The following is a 27,369-nucleotide window of genomic DNA, read 5'->3' on the forward strand; positions in this document are numbered from 1 at the left end:
CTAATCTAACCCAAACCCCCCTTAAATAAACCTAACACTAAGCCCCTGAAGATCTTCCTACCTTATCTTCACCATACCAGGTTCACCGATCCGTCCTGAAGAGCTCCTCCGATGTCCTGATCAAAGCCCAAGCGGGGGGCTGAAGAGGTCCATGATCCGGCTGAAGTCTTCATCCAAGCGGGAGCTGAAGAGGTCCATGATCCGGATGAAGTCTTCATCCAAGCGGGAGCTGAAGAGGTCCATGATCCGGATGAAGTCTTCTATCAACGGCATCTTCAATCTTCTTTCTTCCGGATCCATCTTGCAGACCTCCGACGCGGAACATCCTCTTCTCCCGACGCCTACTAGCCGAATGACGGTTCCTTTAAGGGACGTCATCCAAGATGGCGTCCCTCGAGTTCCGATTGGCTGATAGGATTCTATCAGCCAATCGGAATTAAGGTAAGAATATTCTGATTGGCTGATGGAATCAGCCAATCAGAATCAAGTTCAATCCGATTGGCTGATCCAATCAGCCAATCAGATTGAGCTCGCATTCTATTGGCTGTTCCGATCAGCCAATAGAATGCGAGCTCAATCTGATTGGCATTTGTGTTCCCTGCATTTGTGTTCCCTGCAATTGGGTGAAGCCTCTTGGGACTAGATTTTCTATCAGTTTTTATATCTAGCTCAACGAGTAAAATTATTATGGCCGTTTAAAGCTAAATTGACAATTGAAGTATAAAAAACTCTGCTTGTTCTTTTTGGATTTTCTCCCAAAATTACTCTTGTCCCTGTGCATAGTGTGAAATCACAGTGTAATTTTGTTGATAATCACTTTATTCACACAACCAATTCAGGTCACCGCAACACTAGTACGTCACACTCAGCATTGGTGCAGCTTCAGCACCCCTTTGCTTTAATCTCACCTAGGGATCACTGCACTTCCCCCCTTTTTTTTTTCTTTTTTTTTTCCTTCTTCTCCATCCCCTCACTATCCAACCACTTAATTATTCACCCAGACATCACAATATTATCACCGGACTGACACATTCACCAGCACCAACTAGTCCCTCGCACTTCCCATCCCTCCCTCCCTCACTCCCCCCCTTTTTTTTTTTTTTTCTCTTCTTTCTTCACTATCTCCTCACCAACACTAGTATATGGACAAGTTTCTTGGTACCTCTGCCAAAACATCCTCACCAACAATGGCAGGCAGACAAAGGGATAAAAAATCCAAAAACACACAAGACCCGGTTGTTGATACCCAAGCGGGTATTACAAACACAACCACACCTGAAGCATTAAATATTCAAAGCCTAGTTGCCAGCATTTCTGAGGCCCTTTCTCCTAAATTTGATGCTCTCAGGCTAGAAATTAAACAGGATATTTCCTTCCTTTCACAAGAAGTTAGACAATTCTCCTCCAGAATGCAGGAGGTTGAGCAGAGAGTGTCTGATTTAGAGGATCTGACTCTGTCACATAGCTCTAAGCTTGATAAATTGAGAAACAGTACCCAAAAAATCCTCTCGAGGCTAGAAGAATTAGAAAATCGCAGCAGGAGAAACAACATTAGAATAATAGGCCTTCCAGGGGAGAAACAATATGAGGATCTAGCCCTTTTCATCTCTGATACCTTAAAGACAGCTCTCAAATTACCATCTACATATCATAGTATATTGGTAGAAAGGGCACATAGGCTCGCCCACCACATACAGTTAATAAAAACACAGCTAGGCCGAGACCAGTTATAGCAAAGCTACTTAATTTCCAAGATAAAGTTTTACTCCTTCAATATTTTCGCAAAACTCAACCTCTTATTATTAATGGGTCTAAGATTCTTATTTTTCAGGATTTCTCGGCTGACACGGCATCCAGGAGGAGGGCGCTTGCACCTATATGTACTAAATTCATAAACTCTGGATTTAACGCGACAATAATCTATCCAGCTAAACTTAAAGTAACAGTTGACGATGCGGTGCATCTCTTTCTGGAGGCACGTGCAGCCGAGAGATTTCTCTCATCCCTGGACCCATTGGTATCAGTCTGAAATAACCCTAGCTAGTCAGAGTAGGCTCAACAGCTGGGATGACCCTTTAGGTAGGGACAGATGGGGTATTTAAGGGAAATACTAGGGTTCCCCTCCCCATTCTTCCTTCTTTTTTTTTCCTTTTTCTTTTTTTTTTTTTTTTTTTCTGTTTTTGTTTTTTGTTTTGCTCTCTCTCTCCCTCTCCCTTTCTCCCCTCTTCATCAGCTCTCTCTCCCCCCCTAGAAGGGCTTAAAGTCACAAGAAAATAGATAAATTTAGGATAATATCCTGGAATGTGGGATAGATCTCCACTCCCATTAAACGAAAGACCATATTGACACAACTAAGGAAATATCAGACGGATATAGGTCTAATTCAGGAAACACACCTTAATTCAGTTGAATCTCTTAAACTCAGAGCCTCGTGGGTTAAAGAAGTGTTCTACGCGCCAAGTGTGGGTAAGAAAAGGGGAGTTGCTATTCTAATTGGGAAAAAGATTCAGCTTGAGATTGTGCACTCTGAGTCCGATCCGGAGGGGAGGTATGTTCTGTTAAAAGTAAGAATTGCTCGGGAAATCTATACGATATGTAATGTCTATGGTCCTAATGTATTCGATCCAGAATTCTGGAATAGAATGCAATCCAAACTTCTTTTGTATAGTCAGGGGCACCTAATTATCGGAGGTGATTTTAACATGGCGCCACAATGCCCGCTCGATAGGTGTCGAGAAATTATGAAACAGAAAAAAACATAAAAAAGATAACCTTGAATTTAAAATGTTTAAGAAAATAGAGCAAAATCTATCACTGCGCGATATTTGGCGACTTCAGAATCCTGATACCCAGGAATTTACTTGTCTCTCAAAAGCACACAAGACCCTGTCACGAATAGATCTATTTCTTATAGATGAGCGTCTAGGATCCCTTATGGTGCAAGCAAGAATAACCCCCATATTTTTATCAGACCATGCCCCTATTACCCTGGATATCAAGCCTAAACACCCACGACCCAAAACTCTGCGTTTTTTCTTCCCATATTACTTAGCGACAGATATGAAATTTAAAACTCGTCTCAGGTCTAAGTTTGAGGAATATATACGATTTAATTCTGAACATATTGAACGCCCGGAATTATTATGGGATACCGCTAAAGCGGTTCTCAGAGGAGAAATAGCTTATAATATAACCCTAACCAAGAAATTGAAGTTAAGAGAAAAAGAAATAAATAAGGCATTATCTAATTCATACAATACATTTTTGTTGCATAAGAATGCCTCAAACTGGGCGAAGTATGTCCAGGCTAAAGAAGCCAGGGATACATTTGTGCTGTCCCAGCAAACTCAAAAAGAAATAAAAATTCAGGCTAAGCTTTACAGATTTGGGAACAAGTCTGGAAAGATGATGTCTAGGCTGGTTAATAATGAAAAAAAACAATCTCGTATCGAAGAACTCCTGGAAAGGGATGAGTTAATTTCAAACCCCAACAAAATCGTATCTGCTTTAGTGGAATATTATCAAGGGATATACTCTTGTAAAGGTTATGATCAGGATAAATCTGCAGATTTTTGGAATAAGATAGTCAGCCCCTCAATAACTGAGGACTGTAATAGTATTCTTAACTCTCCTATATCTTTACAGGAAGTGAAACAGGCAATTTCTAAATTACCTATTAATAAGGCGGCCGGCCCGGATGGATTACCTAGTGAATTTTATAAAATATTATCTGAAGAAATCTCCCCGTATTTAACAAATTTATATAATGACTTCTATATTAATAGTAAACCAGTTTCTGCTTCATTTTCTTCTTCTTACACGACTCTAATTCTTAAGGCAGGGAAGGACCCAAGGTTTAAAGAATCATATAGACCAATAGCCCTGCTCAACTCAGATTATAAGATTCTAACATCTATCTTAGCATTCAGATTACAATCAATTTTACCATTAGTAATCCATCCGGACCAAGCTGGCTTTCTAAATAAACAAAATTCATCTGCTAAAATTAGGGAACTACTGGCCACACTTGAGTATTTTGAAAAAGTTTCTCTGAGCAGGGAGGGGAGAGGGGAAGAGCCTGAGGCGCCGGACATGGCAATCCTTTCTATTGATGCAGAAAAAGCGTTTGACTCTGTTACATTTAAACATCTTAACACATCTTTACTGAAGTTTGGAATCAAGGGCAAACTCCCTGACTTTGTGGAGAGTCTCTATAAAAATTCAGCTACAAGCTTGATAATTAACGGAACTGTATCTTCACCAATAACCTTGGAAAGAGGAACGCGCCAGGGTTGTCCCCTCTCCCCTCTTCTGTTTGATGTTGCTATTGAACCCTTAGCAATTATGATAAGACAAAGCTTGGAGGGAACAAAAATTTCAAATCATGAGATGAAAATAGGCCTATATGCAGATGATGTGTTGCTGTATTTATCCAATACTAAAATTAATATCCCAAAACTTATACAGATAATTGACCAGTTCGGTACCTTTTCAGGGTATAAAATAAACCCAGCTAAATCAGATTTTTTTTTGATCTGTAAGAAAAGTGACTCCTATTTGGAAAATCCATTTAAAACAGTTACAGACTCATTTAAATATTTAGGTATAAGTATCCCAGTGAACTCTGACAATTTATATGATTATAATATTCCCCCAGTTGTCAGACAATTTAAGGAAAAGCTTAAAACATGGCAAAGCCTACCACTCTCAATCTCGGGACGAGTGGCACTAGTTAAAATGATCCTCCTTCCGAAATTACTATACATACTTCAGAATGTTCCAGTAATTCTTTTGGAAAAGGATGTACGGATGATTAATGGCCTATTTAGACAATTTCTCTGGCAGGGGAAAAGATCACGGATATCTCTTAATAAACTCTCCCTCCCATGTGAGTTTGGAGGGTTAGCATTCCCAGACAGTAGAGCGTACAACCTCAGCTTCTTGGCACGAATAGCAGCTGGCTGGATTCTGTCGAAGGACTATATTTTAAACAACCATCTTGAGATAAATATATGTAGTCCCTACCTCCCTTTAGCTCTTTTACATTCCTCTCCCAAGGAGCTACCATCAGAAATTAAAAGATTAAAAGTAATTTACAACCCCATCAGGGCATGGTGGAGGATTGTAAAAACTCTTTCAATTAAGTCCAAGATTTCGTACTACCTACCCCTGAAAGGGAACCCAAAATTCCAACCTGGCTTACATTCTGAAGTCTTTAGTAGATGGCACAAGAATGGGTTAAATAAACTGGCACTCCTGACAGACAGAGATAGAAAAAGTATTAAAACATTTGAAACATTAAAAAGGGAATTTAACCTGCCTAATAAAGACTTCTTCGCTTACTTACAGATAAGGCATTTTTTATCTGAACTAATTAGAGAAGAGGGCTGGAGTTGGGAACTAGGCAAACTCGAAAATTGGCTTATACTCGTGAAGGCCGATCGTATGTCTATTTCTGTGGGATATCACCTATTAGGTGTCGGCAGGGGTAACCTTAACTTGGTAAGAATAGTTTCAGCATGGACCTCACTGTCAGCACAGAATAGGGTTGACCCCAAAACCCTGCAACATTCCATAGCTAAGGTGGCTAGGACAACGCTTTCTGCTACATGGTGGGAAGCACATCTAAAGTTACTCCACAGGGCATATTTCACCCCGGAAAAGGGTCTTAGGGTGCACAACTCGAGCTTTAATAAATGTCCTAAATGTTCTTTCCCAGCAGCTGACATAGAACATATGTTTTGGTTTTGTCCAAAAGTGAGAAACACTTGGCGCAAATTAGAATATTGGTTAAATAGGATACTTAAAACGCTACCTATAACTCTTACATTATTTCAGGTGATATTATGTATGGATGATTTAAATAAGCGTCATCCTAATGACAAAATGATATCTATTTCTATCTTTGCCACTAGATATTTAATATGTAAAAAATGGAAAATGTGCTCTGTACCAAGTGTGGCGGAAATTCAGAACTGTTTGAAAAAACAATGTTTATTAGAACAAAAAGACACAGATATTAATAATGAAGAGGACATAAGGAATTTCTTTAACAAATGGTCAGTATATATTAAGTCACTCCCTGAAAGTGAGAGAGAATATATGATCTTCCCTTTTCAAAATTCAGAACTAGTACTGCTGGGTATATGGTATATGGAATGCTGGGAGGAGACGGGAGAATGGCGTTTTCCCCTTTTTTTTTTTTTTTTTTCTCTCTCTCTCTTTTTTTCTCTCTCTCTTCTTTTTTTTCTTTTCCTTCTTCCTTTTTCTTTTTACCTCAAACAGAAAACCCCAATATAAGATGGCTTATGGCAAGAATGTCTCCTTTTATTTGTAGACTCAAAGGAAAATATTTTTACTTTTTCTCTCCTCTTTTTGAGGAAAATTGTCAGTTAGTGGATATTTAATATAACCTGCTTTTTCCCTTCATTTTCTTTTTTTTATGATAATTGTTTTCTTTTCATAATGCTACGAATTAAGTCTGCATCATTGTATAAATTGCCATCTATGTTGGTTAATAAAGAACAATTTAAAAAAAAAAAAAAATTTGATCTGTGATGATCAAAATTTTCCAACTAAGAAGTTGTCTGTCTTTATTTATTATTGCACATGTTTAAGTTATAGTAAGTAAGTTACAGTTAAAGTGTGTTCCCTTCTCTCCTGGAAACGCCCCGATAAGCATTTAATCCCTTATACGATCGGGTTGATTGACACCCCCTGCACGGGTGGCGGCATTGCACCAGCAGTTCATTGCACCAGTGTGTAAACATCAATAGATGGAGGCTTTTTACGTGCGTTGGGTTACGCTCGTATTACGCCTAAGCAAAAACCTATGAGTTGAAGGACATACAATCAATACCTCTACAATCGCCCGAGAGCCCATATCCAATCTGCTGACCAGCCAAGCTTGGATGCCGAGGTATCTGCCCCACCCTAAAAGAATGAGGGGCAAAACGTGATGGATCAAGACCCGCACACTGTGTGGCCTGGGAATGCAAAACTAAAACTAAAAACTTGTTAATGGTGAGCCATCAATGTGAATTAAGAAATCAGAACCACCATCAGGGCATGCCCTAAGGTACCTAAAACGGGACATGACCCTCCTGATCTGTTTTAGAGTGAGGAACGTAAAGCAGCACAGCGTAACTGGCCAGCTGCACATGCTCCCACATAACCCCCCAAACTGAACAGTTTGAGATAGAGGAACCAACTCCTTAATCTGCAAGGCCCCAGGAAAAGCCAAGCCATAGGCTGCCCCACATAACAAAACTTCAAATTCAGATGAGCACACTTTGTGTAAAACATTCAGCAGAGAAAGAAGCCGATAAACTTTCATAGGCTTCCTGGAATCCCAACTCCTGAATTCAGCGCGCCCCCAACCCTGAACACTCTGCCTTAAAAGAAAAGTCTGGGTCAATTCATGGGGTCAAAAACCTTACAAAAGAGGCAACAGCTGCTAACTGTGATTGGACAGTACTTTTCCTTACTGGTGGATACTATCTATTGTATCCATATACTTCAAAATGGCCTAAGCTTGTCCTCTTCTTGATGTAGCAGGAACCAAATACCCGAAAGCATTGATGCTACTCATTGAACGTGTCCAGCCTCTAAACATTTTGGAGCCGGGACCATCCTTAGCCATTTACTGCTGTCTGTATTCCTTTGGAGACAACTCAAAAGTATTAATGTGAATTCTCTTCACCACCAGAAGCAAGACCCCCGGTCTCATCAACCAACCATTTTAACATATGGTACATTCTCTTTTGCCTCTTAGATACCAGCCCAATGGATCTATCACTCTCAGACCCTGAGTAACTTGAAGTATAATCAAACCCCCTTAACACATGATAAGCAGTGGACCTCCACCACCTGTCTGACGAGGCAAAGTGTCAGGACTTTTATCTGATTCTACATTATGCCACAGCTTCTACTGTGCCTTTAAGGATTTTCCCTGTATTACCAACTCCACCCTATTTATAGCCGATCTAGGCCCTACCTACTTTGCTTAGTATTGAAGCATTGCTGCCTTTGGTATCCTAGCCTCTTAGACTGTGTGAACGCTGTTCATATCCGTCTCCTAAACTTTAGCTTACCGGACCGGAGTTCCACCTCCAATACCTTCTAACTGATTGTCTCCATTCCTTCTCCTCTCAGCAGAAGCTGCAGCTCGTCTCTCATTACAACAGAGTTACTCACAAGGCAGGCACATTCACTTTCACCGCGGTGACGTCATCCGCCCGCTGCTTACTGCTCTGCATCTCAGCGCTGCAACAAAACGGAGCTCTGCTCACCCTGGCCGAATGTAAGTGCTAAACTTTCCAAATTGTCCTGCATTACATATCGGTCTGCATTACTAACTTGTAAATGTTATACCTGTGTCTGTTCTACCTCCACGCTCCTGCCCCTCACGCTATATATAATAACAGACACCTACCGTACTTCAGTTACCAAATTAGGAATTCCTATGTTATGTTTGGATGTCAGCTTAACGACTCTTAAGGTTGATTACTCTAGGCTTGCACTATTATTTATATACTTAATTATGGATCCTTATACATTCCTTTCTGTTTTATAAAATAGTAAAACCTTGCATAATACGCACCTAAGGATTTCCCGGCAATATTTTTCCCTCCTGAAAATAATTTAGTGCTTATAAAGAGCACAGGTGGCAGGCAAAGGGTTAAGTTGCCCAAAATCCTCCAACATTAAATTACAGCCTGGTGATACAAGAATACAGCTGCTTTCCATAGTAGCATTGTGCAGTATTCAGTATCTTTTTGCTACACTTCACCCTTTTATTTTGATCTCAGCATATTGCGGTCCTAATCTTCACTGGTACATGTCTGTTATTTTAGATTCCAGACTAAGGACTGTGACACAAAGTGGCTGCTCCAGATGTGAATGGACCATCTGAAGCTACCACAGCCCCAACGGATCCAGAGACTCTCAGCTAAGAATGACTTCCTCCTGAGACATTAGCTCCATGTCCATGCGGCAATAAAGAATTTTTGAGCACATCTACATTTTGTGTTCCACCAGACGCCATGCCTACTTGTAATACCTGTAATACAGAAGTCCATGAACAGAGTACCATGGGAGCGGACAAGAGCTGACTGCCCCCTGAGACATGCACCCTTGCAATCCCAATCCTCCTCTCTAAAGCACTTAGACTTCTTCTGTCCTCTGGACTGCTCTCTTGTGACAAAGACCCCACGTCACTTGTACCTCTTGCACCATCCACATCAGCATCCACCACCCCAACCTGCATGTGACTGTGACCGCCGGCCAACATGCTCACCAACATGCACTGGACCCAAGAGGAGCACCAACACTCTTAGCTGCAGGTCTAGTCAACCTATGCTCATTCACATCATCCCCAGACATGACAGAACTCCCAACATCCTCTTCAGCACCCCTGAGGGTCTCATTGATGTCACTAACCCCTGCAACAAAACCTTGGGAACCACTCTATCTAAGCATCAAGGAAACCCTACCAGCAGGTGTACACCTGCTTCTGGTTATCGTGCTACCCTTGGGTTGTGAGCCCACAGTCAAGGACTGAGCATCACTTAATGATCATTAATAATAATATTAATATTCTATTCAATATTTTATTTTTAATATTTAAATAATGTGCCTTAAGATAACTAACTCTTCATGCACAACACCACGTTAGACCTAAAGAGCGAAACCTGAAGCACGTTACGCATATTTTACATAGAAAACTTTTTTTTTTTACTAATTCTACTATTATATATATATATATATATATATATATATATATATTATAGTAGAACAGATGAGCGGAATCCAACGGACGTGTTGCAAAGGATCAATAATCCGTTTTATTCAGTGCAAAAAGAAACCACTTTTTGCACTGAATAAAACGGATTATTGATGAAAACCTGTGTGCCTGCTGTTCTTGGATCCTTTGCAACACGGAGACCGTCCGTTGGATTCAGCTCATCTGTTCTACTGTATGTACTGTTTAAGCTGAGCGCCAGGTGGCTGGGAGGATAAAGTGTGTGCCGTATTCCCTTGCTAATCTGTATATATATATATATATATATATATATATATATATATATATATATATATATATATATATATATTAATGTAAAATCTATATCTGTATAGCTATAGGAATAGATATATAGGTACAGGTATATATATATATATATATATATATATTTATATGTATATATATATATATATATATATATATATATATATATATATATATATAAAAGAATATATATTTAATAATAAAAATACAATTTCCTGTATCTGAAGAACATTGGAATGTTAAATATTTACAGTAAATGCACAGTAAAAAACATTCCTAACTTTTATTATTGAAGTATTATTTAGACATATAAATACATAAATATTTTAGCCCTTTGCAGTCAAATACATGGCCATGTACCTTTGAACCCTTATACACAAAATTATTAATATTTATAAGAATCATTTTTATTAGATTACTTTATATGAGTGTAATAGCTTATGTTAATGTATTTAAGTTGCGTTTAGTGCAACTTTATTTTCAGCCCTAACCATTTACGTTATGTCTTCAGTTACCCGAACCCGTCGCTCATTAAATTCAAATGCGCTTGTGAGGCCGAGTTTACTTTTTATTTATATAAGCTTAACGTTAGCGCACCACTTGTAATCTAGCACAAAATGTTTAAATAAGTGAATAAAGAATTATTAGCAAATAAAACAGATTCATATTTCCAGCCCTAATAATACGTTCTATTAAAACTAACAGCAAGTTGCTTTATCTTTTGATTTCCCTTATTATATTTAGCTCCTGATTATTATCCAAACACGCGAACCTTCCCTCTTATATAAAGTGAGATATCTATTTCCAGTTAGATGTAATTTGTTTTGTTTATTCCTATGACACAACCCCATATAAGGATTTATTGCTTCCTGCTAATGCTGCGTGCTTCTATTTGTGAATAATCATTCAGCAGAAGTAAGAACGGGCTCACCTGATACTGGTATATTGAATTACATTTACACTAAAACAGATTTTTATTTATTCGCACAATAACATACATTTTTACACCATGCTCTTTAGTAGGGATAATAAAACATTTCAGTACAACATCGTAATTACTTTTATTTATTAAACTGTAAATATAAATATGTAACACACGCGTGCACATACAAACACAAAGACACACAGACAGAAAAATACACAGACACACAGACACAGATCCCCACACACATGCACCGACACACATATGCACAGACACACATGTACCGTGCCACCGACACACATACACACACAGAGACACACACAAGCACTGACACACATATGCACAGACACATACACAGAAACAAAGACAAACACACATATACATGTACACACGTACACACAGGCACACACAAATGCACTGACACATACACACAGATACACACACATGCACAGACATACACACCCACAGACACACAGACACACACACATGCACTGGCACACATTCTCACAGACACACATACACACACATGCACCGACACACATAAGCACAGACATGCACACACATACATACACATGCACCCACACACATACTCACAGACACACACACAGATACAGACACTTTCACCGACACACATACTCACAGACACGCACACAGATACACACGCATGCACCGACACACATACAGACACACACACAGATACACACACATTCACCGACACACATACTCAGACACACACACACAGATACATACATGCACTCACAGACACACATACAGACACACACACATTCACTGACACACATACTCACAGACACAAACACAGATACACACACATTCACCGACACACATACGCACAGACACGCACACAGATACACACACATGCACCGGCACATATACTCACAGACACACACAGATACACTCACATGCACTGACACACATACTCACAGACATGCACACAGATACACACACATGCACCCGACACACATACTCACAGACACACAAATACACACGCATGCACAGACACACAGATGTACACACATACACCAACACACAGACGCACACACATGACACACATACTCACACATGACACACATACTCACAGACACACAAACAGATACACACACATTCACCAACACACATACTCACAGACATGCACACAGATACACACGCATGCACCCACACACACATACTCAGGGCTACCACTAGAAATTTTGGGGCCCCTGACTTAACCATTGATTAGGGCCCACCTCCTTTGACATGTGCAATTTTTGACCAAGTGACTAAAACGTATATGCACTTTATTCTTAAGTGTCTATTTAAACTTCGAAATGTTGTAAAGGTAGTAACATACAAACACACAGACTCACACTCATATACTGAAACACACACACACACTCACACATAAGGATTCACATATAGACACTCTAGCAGACACGCAAAGAAACACAGACACTTAGCACTTGACCTGACAAGTAATGAGGTAAACTACAGTTTTGTAAAAAAAAAATGGAGTTCTGATTATCTTTTTGCAAAGGAAGATGCCAACTAAATGATAACAACAGAATGCAGTGGCTGAAAGGAAGGGCCCTGAACTGCCTAAACAATAATTTAAAGGTTAATTGGTAGATTAGTGACTTCCGTAAAGGCCTCATTAGTCTCAAAATCAGACAATGGACACACACACACAAACTTGCACATACACCCACGAAACACCAACAGAGACAGCCTCAGAAAACACACAAAGACATACACACACACACACACAGAGACACCCACAGAAAACACAGAAAGACATACACACACCCTCACAGAGACACCCACAGAAAATACACACCCTCCCAGAGACATACACAGAAAACACAGACATACATACACACACACACACAGACACACACCCTCACAGAGACATCCACAAAAAACACACAAAGACATACACACCCACCCTCACAGAGGCATCCCGAGAAAATACACAAAGACAAACACACGCCCACCCTCACAGAGACACCCATAGAAAAAGCTCAAAGACATATGTACACACCCTCACAGACATCCACAGAAAATGCACAAAGAGATACACACCCACCCTCACAGAGATACCAACAGAAAAAAAATACATACACACTCATAGAGACACAAACCAAAGCACAAAGACATAAACACAGACACCCACAGAAACACTCACAGAAGGAAACATTTATGCACCTTGCATCCCCTAAATCAACAGTGTGTGACATTAATGATAAAAAAATGCAGAAATTAAGAGATCACCTATTAAAGAATCATATTTGTAAATGTGCAAACAAAAATAATTCTGTGAATTCAAAATTGTGCATTAATGATCTGGGTAGATGTCTAGATGAAGAAAAGTACTTTTAAAAGATTGACATATGTTTGTTTGATATTTTCTCAATTTTCCCCAACCAAGAGCACCACTTCAAATATAGTGTACAAATGTTCCCATCTGTCAGCTGTACTTGTGGATTTTGAAAATGCTGTACTCTATATGGTCTACCATAAGCTGTGGTACTCATACCATTAGATCTGGTTAAATGCAGGATTTAAGCTTGTTGGTATGCATTTCAAAATTAAGTCAGCTGTAGAGTAAACTGAACAGTTTTAAGTTAACCTGTCTCATTTCCAACACTGAGCAATCTTAGTCTGAGAGTATAACATGTTATGCAGATGTAAAAATCTTAGATAAACGGCCTCCTTGTATCTGGAAAGTCCTTGCATAAAGGGGCAGTAAACTGGAATGTAATATATCATTTATGTATTGAGGAGGAAACATTTCTGCATGGTTTTAAATATAGAATTTCTACAGCATTGTCAAATAATCATAAATACAATGTTGCTAAAAAAAATGTTTTTTATTGACCCCTGGCCCCACTATACAACTACTACCACACTGAAGTTACAATCTTAAATTTCACAAAGAAATAAAAAACATTTGCTAAGTAATTCCTACCTCCTCTGCAAATGAGAGTGATCAGCCGTCTGACTCAGGCACACACTCTACAAACAAAGTGCCAAGTCTGTCTCACACTGTGCATAGTGGTTTAGTGCACACTCAGAAATCCTCTCAAATGCTAATACTTTACTCCTTGTAATAACATTTCTCATGCTCAATTAGCACTCTGCTGTAGTACCCACTGGTGGCTGCCAAAATGTAAAAAAAAAAAAAAAAAAAAAAAATTTTTTTTAGTTCTTGCCTCATGGGGCCCCCCTAGCCCATTGGGCCCCTGACAGGAGTCACCCCTGTCACCCCCTGTTGGCGGCCTTGCACATACTCACAGACACACACACATTCACCAACACACATACTCAGACACGAACACAGATACACACACATGCACCCGACACACATACTCACAGACACACAAATACACACACATGCACAGACACACAGACGCATACACATGCACCGACACACATTCTTACAGACTCTCACATACCCCCATAAAACACATAGGTACACACATACTCACAGACAAACACACAGATACACACACATGCGCCGACACACACAGGGCCGGATTGGCCTACCAGGATACCAGGAGATTTCCCGGTGGGCTGCAGCAGCTGGGGCTGGAAAGCTACAATTGAAAGGGGTGATTAATGGTTGCAAATTGGGTTGTAGGGCTGCTATATAACATCAATCTGACATTTGTATTCAATACAAAGTAATATAATTTAATTCTGAAAAAATATTGGGGAAGGAGTGTCCCAGTAATCCCCTTTGAGGAAAATAGGGCATGTGCATTCTATCGACTCAACGGAAAATAGGGCTGGTCTTCATATTTTTCCAGGGCTGCTTTTTATTCCCAGTCCAGCCCTGGACACACATACTCACAGACTCCCACATACCCCCAACACACACAGATACACATACATGCACCGACACACACACATGCACCGACACACATACTCACAGACTCTCACATACCTCCCAACACACAGATACACACACACATGCACCGACGTACACACACACAGACACACAGGCGCAGACGCACACACATTCTCACAGACACACACAGATACACACACATGCACCGACACACATACTCACAGACATGCACACACATACATACACATGCACACACACACATACTCACAGACACGCACACAGGTACACACGCATGCACCGACACACATAATCACAGACACACACACATATTCACCGACACACATACTCACAGACATGCACACAGATACACATGCATGCACCCACACACATACTCACAGACATACACACTGCTCCACCACATTCACCGACACACATACTCAGACACACACACAGATACACACACATGCACTGACACACATACTCACAGACATGCACACAGATAAACACACATGCACTGACACACATACTCACAGACACACACAGATACAGACACATGCACCCGACACAAATACTCACAGACACACACACAGATACACACACATGCACCCGACACACATACTCACAGACACACAAATACACGCACATGCACAGACACACAGACGCACACACATGCACCGACACATATTCTTACAGACTTTCACATACCCCCCAACACACACAGGTACACACATACTCACAGACAAACACACAGATACACACACATGCGCAGACAAACATACTGACAGACTCCCACATACCCCTCAACACACACAGATACACATACATGCACCAACACACACAGACACACGCACAGACACACGCACAGACACACACACATGCACCGACACACATACAGACTCTCACATACCTCCCAACACACATAGATACAGGCCCGGCGCTTGCATATAGGCAAGCTAGGCAATCGCCTTATTGCGCACAAGCAGTGGAGAACTCAGTCAGAGCAGTGTTTTATTTATTTTTATTTTGTTTTACATATCAGTTGTGAAACTTCCAGGGTCCTAAAGGTTGCATAAAAGATCCTCCACTTAGGACTCCCAGTAGGCAGCAGCACCGTTTCCGGCCTCTTAGGTGCCACAGTACTGTGCCAGCAGTCAGTGCCGGTATAAGCTCCTCCTCCATCCGGATCCGGTCCCTAAAGCGAGGGCCTCTGTCAACTCTCACCCACCACTTATCCCTCTTGCTCAAGACAGATAGCGTGCCGTGTGTGTCACCCCGCTCTGACGCTCCTCAACCGCTCTCGGCTCTCCTCTGTGTTACTGTGAGTACCGGGTTGGCAGCCTTGAAGCAGAGGTTTTTTTGTCGATAATAATTTAGCAGGGAAGTCATATTGCAGCCACAAAGACTTACCCTGATGCTAATCCTAACCCTTGCACTATTGTTAGCCCTAATGCTAAGCCTTACCCTAACTTTAAATATCAATACCAGCATGATATAGTATATATATACGTATATATACTGTATATATATATATATATATATATATATATATATATATATAGCAATAAGAAACAAATTGCAGAGACTTTTTGCAGGTCCAAAACTTGATTTATTTCAGTTTAAAACAATCCATGAATACATGATCAAAATCGGCATGTCTCACAACTCCAGCAAAACTTGTAGAAAGACTGCTGCTGACATGTTACATATATATATGTGTGTGTATATATATATATATATATATATATATATATATATATACACACTATGGCCTCTATTTATCAAGCCGTCAACCGCAAATACGCTGGAATTCCGCAGCGTATTTGTGGCGAGGCTGACTCGCCATAGTTATACAAAATAGCTGTGATGTGAAGCGCTAGACTTTCCCCAACTAGCCAATCTAACCAAGGTTTTTTTTTGGTTTAGATGGCGTTAAGAAGCTGTGGGTTCAGAAAAATAACTCTGTTAAAATTTAAGATAGGTTCTAATTTTAATGTGATCCTATCACCTTATGGATCAATCAATTTAATTTATAAGCCTCTGATACACGAGTGCAGAATGAAAAAATATATATATAACACAAAATTGATATAATAAATAATTTATAACTCAAATCACTCCAAACTAAAAATAAATTTAATTGTCTAAGAATTCATTGTCTACTTTAAAATTCAATTCATTCGTTTAGGCCCAAAATTCATTCACCACTCATACATACTAGAATTATATATCTTTAAACTTTAATATATAATAATAAAAATGAAAAACAATTGAACTCCTTCACCAGTCTTCTATACAATAATACTTGAAATCTTGACTAAAACTTCTAAACTGAAGCCTTCAAATTAAGTTCCTCTTGATAATCTTTTTTATATTTTATAAAAAAGAATTAGCAGTAGGATCAACAAATTAGCACCAATATAATACTGGACAGCAATAAAAAAGCTCCTAACAATTGCCTGCAGATATATTACGACTTTGGCAATTTCAGCTTATTTAATTTATATTGGATATCAAACACAATGCTAACAGCAATTTCATATATCCTTGATGTTCAATCCCCAGATTATACGGTATCCACCTTTTTGTCCTAACGGACTATACCGTTACAGTCACTTAAAGAGGGTTAATTCCTTGGTACCAAGTATTTACTTCTAATGGAGCATATCAATGACAGTCACTTTAAGATCAGAGCTTTCCGAATGGTTAAATGCCTGTGACTTTATCCGATACTCCTCGCTGTTATGGGCGATAAGCAATTCAAGTTCAATAAACAATTTCCGAAACCAGGTCGGAGTACTCCTCGCTGTTATGGGAGGTAAGTAACTAAAGTTCAATGAACAATTTCCGAAACCTGGTCGGTCTCTTACCTCTCCGTGTGCTCTGCAGGGATTTTCGAGCTGTCACTCCTTCACGCTCTCACCTGCTCTTCCTGGCGGTCCCATCTGGCTGTGTCTCTCCGGCTCTAACACGCTGCTCATTGCGCGTCTTACGTCACCAGGTCCTCCTTACAGCTGATTTCACTTGCGCAAGACTTAAGTCCGTTGTTTTCTTGTTACGGCCTTTCCAGAAGTCGTTACCTCTGCACTTTAGAACTGAGTACGCAGAGCCCTGACTTCTTCTCTTACTCAGAATTTAAAGGATTTTCCAAGTCCTCACAATTTTAGAAGTGTATACAGTCCCCTTCTACTCATTTCACCCCTATAGGTTGGGGCTTTTTCAAGACTCACCATAGTTATCAAGCCCTACAGACAGGCAAAAGTAGAATCTAGTGACGTGACATACGATCCGCCGGTCTCAGTCCGACACAGATCGATGCTTATGTCACTCCAGATGTTCCGAACGCAAGTTTGGCACAATCTGACTACTTTTGGAAGTTATCAAAGAACAACCAGGTACGCTCGCCACTATTCTGGCCCAGCATACCGCCCTGGAGGCGGCGGATCCCATAGGAGTCAATAGGAGTCTGACAGCAGCGAGAGCTCATGTTCGCTGCTGCCCGATATCCTATTGATTCTTATGGGAAGTGTCTGCACCTAACACCCTAACATGTACCCCGAGTCTAAACACCCCTAATCTGCCCCCTCCACCACCACCACCTACTTTATACTTATTAACCCCTAAACCAACGCCCGCCACCGCCGCCAACTACATTATACATATTAACCCCTAAACCGCCACTACCGGACCCTGCCGCAACTAAATAAAATGTTTAACCCCTAAACTGCTGCTCCTGGACCCCGCCGCAACTATAATAAATTTATTAACCCATAAACCGCCGCTCACGGACCCCACCACCACCTACATTATACCTATTAAGCCCTAATCTGCCGCCCCCTATACCGCCGCCACCTACATAAAGTTATTAACCCCTATCCTGCTGATCCCGGAACCCCCCCAAATAAATTAATTGTTTAACCCCTAAACTGCTGCTCCCGGAGCCCACCGCCACCTACATTACATTTATTAACCCCTAATCTCCCCTTCCCCACAACGCCGCCACCTACATTATATCTATTAACCCCTAAACCTAAGTCTAACCCTAACACCCCCCTAACTTAAATATTATTTAAATTAATCTAAATAAATATTCCTATAATTAAATAAACTATTCCTATTTAAAACTAAATACTTACCTATAACATAAACCCTAAGATAGCTGCAATATAACTAATAGTACAAAAAAGAAAACTCTAAATTACAGAAAATAAAAAAATTACAAGAAGTTTAAACTAATTACACCTAATCTAAGCCCCCTAATAAAATAAAAAATCCCCCCTAAATAATAAAATTCCCTACCCTATACTAAATTACAAATAGCCCTTAAAAGGGCTTTTTGCCGGGCATTGCCCCAAAGTAATCAGCTCTTTTACCTGTAAAAAAAGAAATACACCCCCCAACATTAAAACCCACCACACACACCCAACCTTACTCTAAATAAAACCCCCCTTAAAAAAAACTAACACTAACCCCCTGAAGATCACCCTACCTTGAGCCGTCTTCACCCAGCCGGGCCTAAGTCCTCAATGAATCCGGGTGAAGTGGTCCTCCAGATGGGCAGAAGTCTTCATCCAATCCGGCCAGAAGAGGTCCTCCAGATGGGCAGAAGTCTTCATCCAAGCGGCATCTTCTATCTTCTTCCATCCGACGAGGAGCGGCACCATCTTGAAGACATCCGACGCGGAGCATCCATCGATCCCGATGACTAAACGACGAATGTCGGTTCCTTTAAATGACGTCATCCAAGATGGATGCTCCACGTCGGATGTCTTCAAGATGGACCCACTGCGCTCCGGATGGAAGAAGATAGAAGATGCCGCCTGGATGAAGACTTCTGCCGGTCTGGATGTCCTCTTCTGGCCGGATCGGATGAAGACTTCTGCCCCTCTGGAGATCCACTTGTGCCCGGCTGGGTGAAGACGGCTCAAGGTAGGGAGATCTTCAAGGGGGTAGTGTTATGTTTTTTTAAGGGGGGATTGGGTGGGTTTTAGAGTAGGGTTGGGTGTGTGGGTGGTGGGTTTTAATGTTGGGGGGGTTGTATATCTTTTTTTACAGGTAAAAGAGCTGAATACTTTGGGGCAATGACCCGCAAAAAGTCCTTTTGAGGGCTATTTGTAAATTAGTATAGGGTAGGGAATTTTTTTATTTTGGGGGGCTTTTTTATTTTATTATGGGGCTTAGATTAGGTGTAATTAGTTTAAAAAAAAATTAATTTCTTTATTATTTTCTGTAATTTAGTGTGGGGTTTTTTTGTACTTTAGATAATTTTATTTAATTGTAATGAATTGTATTTAATTTAGGTATTTAATTTAATTGTAGTGTAGTGTTAGGTGTAATTGTAACTTATGTTAGGTTTTATTTTACAGGTAAATTTGTCTTTATTTTAACTAGGTAGTTATTAAATAGTTAATAACTATTTAATAACTATTCTACCTAGATAAAATAAATACTAAGTTGTCTGTAAAATAAAAATAAATACTAAAATAGCTATAATGTAATTATTAATTATATTGCAGCTATTCTAGGGTTTATTTTACAGGTAAGTATTTAGTTTTAAATAGAAATAATTTAGTTAATAGTAAATTTATTTAGATTTATTTAAATAATATTTAAGTTAGGGGGGTGTTAGGGTTAGACTTAGGTTTAGGGTTTAATAACTTTATTATAGTGGCGGCAACGTTGGGGGTGGCAGATTAGGGGTTAATACATTTAATAGGCTATGTGGGCTATGGCGGTTTAGGGGTTAATAATTGAGTTATTACTTGCAGTGTGGGTTTGATGGCGGATATAGGGGTTAATATTTTAAATAGGCATATTGCGTTGTGGGGGGTTGTTGGTCTAGGGGTTAATACATTTAATATTAGTAATGAGAAGGGGGGATTGCGGATATAGGGGTTTTACGTGTCAGGCTTATTTTTTATGAGGGGTGTTAGACTTTTACGGGAGATTTGTTATTTTATTTACTTTTCTTAGGCGCCGGCAGTTTCCTCGGATAAACTAGCGACTCCAGAAATTTGTATTTACTCTCATTTCTGGACATCGCTAGTTTATCCGACTTATGGCTCTTTAGCATCTAACGGCGCAGTATATGTAATACCCCGATGTGCAAGGTGAAATTACGGGCGGTGCGGGTTCCCGTGATTGCGCCGAAACCTGTGCCGTATATGTGATCGTGCCTGATGTGTGTGCAATCTCACTCTACCAACCACATGTGTGAAATCTCACTCTAACAACCACTTGTGTGCAATCTCACTCTAACAATCACATGTGTGCGATCTCACTCTAAGAACCACGTGTGTGCAATCTCACTCTAACAATCACATGTGTGCAATCTCACTCTAACAACCATGTGTGTGCAATCTCACTCAAACAATCACATGTGTGCGATCTCACTCTAAGAACCACGTGTGTGCAATCTCACTCTAACAACCATGTGTGTGCGATCTCACTCTAATAACCATGTGTGTGCAATCTCACTCTACCAACCACATGTGTGAAATCTCACTCTAACAACCACGTGTGTGCGATCTTACTCTAACAACCATATGTGTGCAATCTCACTCTAACAATCACATGTGTGCAATCTCACTCTAACAACCACTTGTGTGCAATCTCACTCAAACAATCACATGTGTGCGATCTCACTCTAAGAACCACGTGTGTGCAATCTCACTCTAACAACCACGTGTGTGAAATCTCACTCTAACAACTACGTGTGTTTTATCTCACTCTAAAAACCATGTGTGTGCAATCTCACTCTAACAACCATGTGTGTGCGATCTCACTCTAACAACCATGTGTGTGCAATATCACTCTACCAACCACATGTGTGAAATCTCACTCTAACAACCACGCGTGTGCAATCTTACTCTAACAACCACATGTGTGCAATCTCACTCTAACAACCCTGTGTATGCAATCTCACTCTAACAATCACATGTGTGCAATCTCACTCTAACAACCACGTGTGTGCAATCTCACTCTAACAACCACGTGTGTGCAATCTCACTCTAACAATCACATGAGTGCAATCTCACTCAAACAATCACGTGTGCCATCTCACTCTAAGAACTACGTGTGTGCAATCTCACTCTAACAACCACGTGTGGGAAATCTCACTCTAACAACTACGTGTGTTTTATCTCACTCTAAAAACCATGTGTGTGCAATCTCACTCTAACAACCATGTGTGTGCAATCTCACTCAAGCAATCACGTGTGCCATCTGACTGTAAGAACTACGTGTGTGCAATCTCACTCTAACAACCACGTGTGTTTTATCTCACTCTAACAACCACGTGTGTTTTATCTCACTCTAACAACTACGAGTGTTTTATCTCACTCTAAAAACCACGTGTGTGCAATCTCACTCTAACAACCACGTGTGTGAAATCTCACTCTAACAACTAGGTGTGTTTTATCTCACTCTAAAAACCACGTGTGTGCAATCTCACTCTAACAACTACGTGTGTGCAATTTCACACTAACAACCACATGTGTGCGATCTCACTCTAACAACCATGTGTGTGCAATCTCACTCTAACAACCACGTGTGTGCAATCTCACTCTAACAACTACGTGTGTGCAATTTCACACTAACAACCACATGTGTGCGATCTCACTCTAACAACCATGTGTGTGCAATCTCACTCTAACAACCACGTGTGTGCAATCTCACTCTAACAACCACATGTGTGCAATCTCACTCTAACAACCACGTGTGTGCAATCTCACTCTAACAACCACATGTGTGCGATCTCACTCTAACATCCATGTGTGTGCAATCTCACTCTAACAACCATGTGTGGGCAATCTTACTCTAACAACCACGTGTGTGCAATCTCACTCTAACAATCACATGTGTACGATCTCACTCTAACAACCACGTGTGGGCAATCTTACTCTAACAATCACGTGTGTTCAATTTCACTCTAACTACCACATGTGTGCAATCTCACTCTAACAACCACATGTGTGCAATCTCACTCTAACAACCATGTGTGCGCAATCTCACTCTAACAACTACGTGTGGGCAATCTTACTCTAACAATCACGTGTGTGCAATCTCACTCTAGCAACCACATGTGTGAGATCTCACTCTAACAACCGCGTGTGTTCTATCTCACTCTAACAACCACATGTGTGCAATCTCACTCTAACAACCACATGTGTGAGATCTCACTCTAACAACCGCGTGTGTGCAATCTCACTCTAGCAACCACATGTGTGAGATCTCACTCTAACAACCGCGTGTGTTCTATCTCACTCTAACAACTACGTGTGTGCAATCTCACTCTAACAACCACGTGTGTTCTATCTCACTCTAACAACTACGTGTGTGCAATCTCACTCTAACAACCATGTGTGTGCAATCTCACTCTAACAACCACGTGTGGGCAATCTTACTCTAACAACCACATGTGTGCAATCTCACTCTAGCAACCACATGTGTGAGATCTCACTCTAACAACCACGTGTGTTCTATCTCACTCTAACAACCACATGTGTGCAATCTCACGCTAACAACCACGTGTGTTCTATCTCACTCTAAAAACCATGTGTGTGCAATCTCACTCTAACAACCATGTGTGTGCGATCTCACTCTAACAACCATGTATGTGCAATCTCACTCTACCAACCACATGTGTGAAATCTCACTCTAACAACCACGTGTGTGCGATCTTACTCTAACAACCACATGTGTGCAATCTCACTCTAACAACCCTGTGTATGCAATCTCACTCTAACAATCACATGTGTGCAATCTCACTCTAAGAACCACGTGTGTGCAATCTCACTCTAACAATCACATGAGTGCAATCTCACTCAAACAATCACGTGTGCCATCTCACTCTAAGAACTACGTGTGTGCAATCTCTCTCTAACAACCACGTGTGTGAAATCTCACTCTAACAACTACGTGTGTTTTATCTCACTCTAACAACCATGTGTGTGCAATCTCACTCAAACAATCACGTGTGCCATCTGACTGTAAGAACTACGTGTGTGCAATCTCACTCTAACAACCACGTGTGTTTTATCTCACTCTAACAACTACGAGTGTTTTATCTCACTCTAAAAACCACGTGTGTGCAATCTCACTCTAACAACCATGTGTGTGCAATCTCACTCAAACAATCACGTGTGCCATCTCACTCTAAGAACTACGTGTGTGCAATCTCACTCTAACAACCACGTGTGTGAAATCTCACTCTAACAACTAGGTGTGTTTTATCTCACTCTAAAAACCACGTGTGTGCAATCTCACTCTAACAACTACGTGTGTGCAATTTCACACTAACAACCACATGTGTGCGATCTCACTCTAACAACCATGTGTGTGCAATCTCACTCTAACAACCACGTGTGTGCAATCTCACTCTAACAACCACATGTGTGCAATCTCACTCTAACAACCACGTGTGTGCAATCTCACTCTAACAACCACATGTGTGCGATCTCACTCTAACATCCATGTGTGTGCAATCTCACTCTAACAACCATGTGTGGGCAATCTTACTCTAACAACCACGTGTGTGCAATCTCACTCTAACAATCACATGTGTGCAATCTCACTCTAACAACCACGTGTGGGCAATCTTACTCTAACAATCACGTGTGTGCAATTTCACTCTAACAACCACGTGTGTGCAATCTCACTCTAACAACCACATGTGTGCAATCTCACTCTAACAACCATGTGTGCGCAATCTCACTCTAACAACTACGTGTGGGCAATCTTACTCTAACAATCACGTGTGTGCAATCTCACTCTAGCAACCACATGTGTGAGATCTCACTCTAACAACCGCGTGTGTTCTATCTCACTCTAACAACCACATGTGTGCAATCTCACTCTAACAACTACGTGTGTGCAATCTCACTCTAACAACCACGTGTGTGCAATCTCACTCTAACAACCACGTGTGTGCAATCTCACTCTAACAACCATGTGTGTGCAATCTCACTCTAACAACCACGTGTGGGCAATCTTACTCTAACAACCACGTGTGTGCAATCTCACTCTAGCAACCACATGTGTGAGATCTCACTCTAACAACCACGTGTGTTCTATCTCACTCTAACAACCACATGTGTGCAATCTCACTCTAACAACCACATGTGTGAGATCTCACTCTAACAACCACGTGTGTTCTATCTCACTCTAACAACTACGTGTGTGCAATCTCTCTATACCAAGCAGAATAACATAAACCAGTTCTGCATAAAAATGTGATCATTATAAATATTAAACACAATGCAGACTACAAGCTTTTCCTGCTTTTTCCTAAATATGTAAAATTGTAGATATCCTAGAATTATAGTTTTACAATACAAAGTGGTGTCATAGCCGGCACATATATAATATATTCAGCATAGCCTGCACATATATAATATATTCAGCATAGCCTGCACATATATAATACATATAGCATAGCCAGCACATATATAATATATTCAGCATAGCTAGCACATATATAATATATTCAACACAGCCAGCACATATATAATATATTCAGCATAGCCTGCACATATATAATATATTCAGCATAGCCAGCACATATATAATATATTCAGCATAGCCAGCACATATATAATATATTCAGCATAGCCAGCACATATATAATATATTCAGCATAGCCAGCACATATATAATATATTTAGCATAGCCTGCACATATATAATATATTCAGCATAGCCTGCACATATATAATATATTCAGTATAGCCAGCACATATATAATATATTCAGTATAGCCATCACATATATAATATATTCAGCATAGCCAGCACATATATAATATATTCAGTATAGCCAGCACATATATAATATATTCAGCATAGCCAGCACATATATAATATATTCAGCATAGCCAGCACATATATAATATATTTAGCATAGCCCGCACATATATAATATATTCAGCATAGCCAGCCCATATATAATATATTCAGCATAGCCAGCACATATATAATATATTTAGCATAGCCCGCACATATATAATATATTCAGCATAGCCTGCACATATATAATATATTTAGCATAGCCAGAACATATATAATATATTTAGCATATAAGCACATATATAATATATTCAGTATAGCCCGCACATATATAATATATTCAGCATAGCCAGCACATATATAATATATTTAGCATAGCCAGCACATATATAATATATTCAGCATAGCCAGCACATATATAATATATTCAGCATAGCCAGAACATATATAATATATTTAGCATATAAGCACATATATAACATAGTAAGCATAGCCAGCACATATATAATATATTCAGCATAGCTAGCACATATATAATATATTCAGCATAGCCAGCACATATATAATATATTCAGCATAGCCAGCACATATATAATATATTCAGCATAGCTAGCACATATATAATATATTCAACACAGCCAGCACATATAATACATATAGCATAGCCAGCACATATATAATATAGTCAGCATAGCCAGCACATATATAATACATATAGCATAGCCAGCACATATGTAATACTTTCAGCATTGCCAGCACACATATTATTTATTCAGCATAGCCAGCACACATATTATTTATTCAGCATAGCCAGCACATATATAATATATTCTGCATAGCCAGGACATAGTTAATATTTTCAGCATAGCCAGCACATATATAATACATTCAGCATAATCAGCACATATATAATATATACAGCATAGCAAGCACATTTATAATATATTCTGCATAATCAGCACATATATAATATATTCAGCATAGCCTGCACATATATATTATATTCAGTATAGCCGGCACATATATAATATATTCAGCATAGTCTGCACATATATAATTTATTCAGTATAGCCAGCACATATATAATATATTCAGCATAGACGGCACATATATATTATATTCAGCATAGACGGCACATATATATTCAGCATAGCCGTTAAAGGGACATATTTTTCCAATACGTATTAATTAGTGATATTTGCTGAAATAAATTGTGTAATGTTACTATTCGTCTTCTTTGGTATTTCCACATAGTTTATTTTATTCTTTCCCATTTAACAGTTCTCTAATGTATTAAACCGCACAATTAGAATGGAAAACCAACGACATACCTCTCTACTGCACACAATAGAGTCATTCAGCTATTATATTTCAAGTTAGAACAAAACTACTCCCCCTCGGGCATTTAATCTGAAATAAGGTACCCCAGCAGGAAATAGCTGATCTGTTATTTTTATACCAAGTCAAACAGTTTGTAAATTTTATTTTCATAATCTCAAATACTTACAATGTATTATTAGTGTAGTTTGAGTCAGTAGATAACCGAAGGTAATAACTAGTGTTCCAAGTAATGATAACTCAGATATATACATACATATATACATACATACATACATACATACATACATACATACATACACAGATATATACATACATACATACTCACATAGATATATATACACACATACATATATACATACACACATACATACACACCTACACACATACCTACATACATACATACATACACATACATA

Source organism: Bombina bombina, chromosome 8 (assembly GCF_027579735.1).
Source record: "Bombina bombina isolate aBomBom1 chromosome 8, aBomBom1.pri, whole genome shotgun sequence".
Taxonomy (NCBI): Eukaryota; Metazoa; Chordata; class Amphibia; order Anura; family Bombinatoridae; genus Bombina; species Bombina bombina.